General features: G+C 44.9%; 1 long non-coding RNA gene across 2 annotated transcripts; it reads left to right on the top strand.

The window, feature by feature from the left end:
* The first annotated feature begins 1,201 nt into the window (after window positions 1-1,201).
* On the top strand, window positions 1,202-2,639 carry LOC109953664 (uncharacterized). 2 transcript variants are annotated; one of them, XR_002273951.1, is made up of 4 exons: window positions 1,202-1,401; window positions 1,527-1,859; window positions 1,983-2,102; window positions 2,451-2,639. It is a non-coding gene; the product is annotated as an uncharacterized LOC109953664 (long non-coding RNA). The 2 variants fall into 2 exon arrangements; XR_002273952.1 differs by having other exon boundaries at window positions 1,202-1,859.
* The last annotated feature ends 13 nt before the right edge of the window (window positions 2,640-2,652 follow it).

Here is a 2,652-nt window from a genome sequence, read left to right as displayed (position 1 = left end):
CTGCGTGGGTTTTCTCCGGGCACTCCGGTTTCCTCCCACTGTGGGTAGAGCTGTCTGCAAATGCTTTACCTTCAGGAAAAAGATAACACTGGTGCCATAGTATGCCAATCCCAGATGACACTGGGAAGATATTTTTGTGTACAAACATCACCAAAGGGCAGCACAGCGGTGCAGTGGTTAGCGCTGTCGCCTCACAGCAAGAAGGTTTCAGGGTTCGAGCCTTTCTGTGCGGAGTCTGCATGTTCTCCCTGTGCCTGCGTGGGTTTTCTCCGGGCACTCCGGTTTCCTCCCACAGTCTAAAGACATGCAGCTTAGGTTGATTGGAGACTCTAAATTGTCCCCATGAGTGAGTGTGTGTGGTTTTACAAATATTCATTTGTAATAGCATAGGTCCTTTGTAAAACAAAAGAATATTTTGTTTAGAGGATATCACTGTTAAGGTTAGTCCCCCTCACCAGGAGGGTGAGGGAGAACTACGGGTACGACTCAAGATAGCCCAGGTGCTAGTACAAAGAAGGAGGTTTAATGTAAGACAACAACATAACAGGGTCCATAATACATACAAGGGAAGGGCAGTGGTGACTAGGAGACCAGGACGAACAGGTACACATACACTGATGGCAGGAACTAGGATAACACAGGATGTGGACGGACAGGCGAACAAAAGAACCAACGTACACAATATAATCCACCGCACAGAGACTGTCAGCGTGGACGACAGAAAGACATATAGCCAACCGCAGAATAGGTCAAGCCAAAAATGCACAAATAGGTCAAGCCAAAAATGCACAGGAACTGTCAGTGTAGCATCTAAACACATCTAAAACATGCGGGTCAAACAAACTTTTATCCACAGCACAGAGACTGTCAGCGTGGACAACAAAGGGACATATAGCTAACCACAGAATAGCGTGCATAGGTCAAGCCAAAAACGCACAGGAACTGTCAGCGTAGCATCTAAACACATCTAAAACATGCGGGTCACACATAAACTTCTTTGAACTTACACAGGGTAAGCATAGTCCATAACTTCTTTGAACTTACACAGGGTAAGCATAGTCCATAACATCTCACAAGTCGCATGTAGCAATAATCCAGCAACAGCAGAGCTTCTGGCCGAGGTATAAATAAGGAGGAAAAAGTAATCATCGGAATGCACCCCAGCTGTGTGCATCGACAAACCAGTTGTTAATTACTGGAATGCAACACAGCTGAGGTGCAGAGCCCACATGAATAGAGAGCAGAGAAGAGAAAAACAGAGGAGAGGCAGCGGCCCTGACAATCACTCTGATATCCCAGCCCAGAATGATCTGGAAAATAAAGGAATTAAAGACTCATTTTCGAGTTCACAAACAGAACACTGAGGAGAAACGGCTTTTATAGATAAAATTACTTACAAGGGTAAAATTTTTGAGAGGTTTTGATGTGACCCTCTTTAATTTATTGCACCTAAAAGTTGGTTTGCTATCCATCAATCAATCAATCAATTCATGAATTAATTTGATCTGGATGTGAACCTCTCCCAGGGCAAGAGGCGGAGGAGCCCGTTGCATGTGGCCTGCAGCCTGGGAGACGACGCCGTGCTGCGGCTGCTGCTGAAACACGGAGCCAGTGGAACCTGGAGGAGGCACAGCACCAGGTGTGTGTGTTCACTGACAGCTGCATTTCTGAACTTGTGCTTGTTTCAGAACCCGTGTGAAGACAGGATCAGGTGTTTATTGCTGTAGGGATGTTTTGGATGTTTTTAAATAAGGCACCAACTGTCTTTTGTCTTTACGTCTACATACGAGAAACATCTTGTGTTTCCCAGATGTGCCTCAGCGGGGGATGATGGCCTCGTTTTGGTGTGGAATATTGAGGTAATATGTTGCAAATTCATTGTTTATTCTCATTCTTTATTCAATTATTTCTACACTTTCTGAATTGCACAAGACACGCTGGCACTAATATCTTTTTATAATGTTTTTTTCTCTGACTGTTAGACCGGTGAGAGGCTGCAGGAGCTGAGGGGCCATTCCCAGCAAATATCAGCCATAACCACCTTCACCTGTAACAATGGCGTCACTTTGCTTATCACTGCTTCATCTGACAGAAGTCTCAGTGTATCCTGTATCAAATGAGTCCTACATTTACACACACACTAAAATCTGGTTTGTGATTCGCTCCCCCGTGGGGAGGCGACCGCGCTGCGGTGGGTAGAGCAGTCGTCTCCCAACCAGAAGCTTGAAGGTTTAAATCTCAGTGCCGACAGTCCGGGTGTTGAAGTGTCCTTGGGCAAGGCACTGAACCCCCCTGTTGTCCCTGATAGTTAGAGCCTTTGGTTGAGGTGGTGCCGCAGACGGCTGCCATCGGCTCTGTACCAGAAACAAATTCCTTGTGTGTAACATACTTGGCCAATAAAGGTGATTATCTTATTTATCTATTATCTTCTCCTCAACCTCATTTATCAGTTGTGGGACCCTGATACTGGCAACAGGGTTCAGACCATTTCAGATCTTCAGTCTTCTGTAAAGGTAATTGCCCAAATGGGATTTCTTTCCCCCATATATACAATTGTAACTAAAAACAATATAAACTAAAAACTAGTCCAAATTTAAAATAGGTTTGCCTAAACCCAGTGAAATATCCATTCAGCATCTGACCACCAATGGA

This window comes from Monopterus albus, unplaced genomic scaffold (genome assembly GCF_001952655.1).
Source record: "Monopterus albus unplaced genomic scaffold, M_albus_1.0 scaffold956.1, whole genome shotgun sequence".
NCBI lineage: Eukaryota > Metazoa > Chordata > Actinopteri > Synbranchiformes > Synbranchidae > Monopterus > Monopterus albus.
Note: the sequence above shows the minus strand (reverse complement) of the source record. Positions and strands in the feature narration are given on the sequence as shown.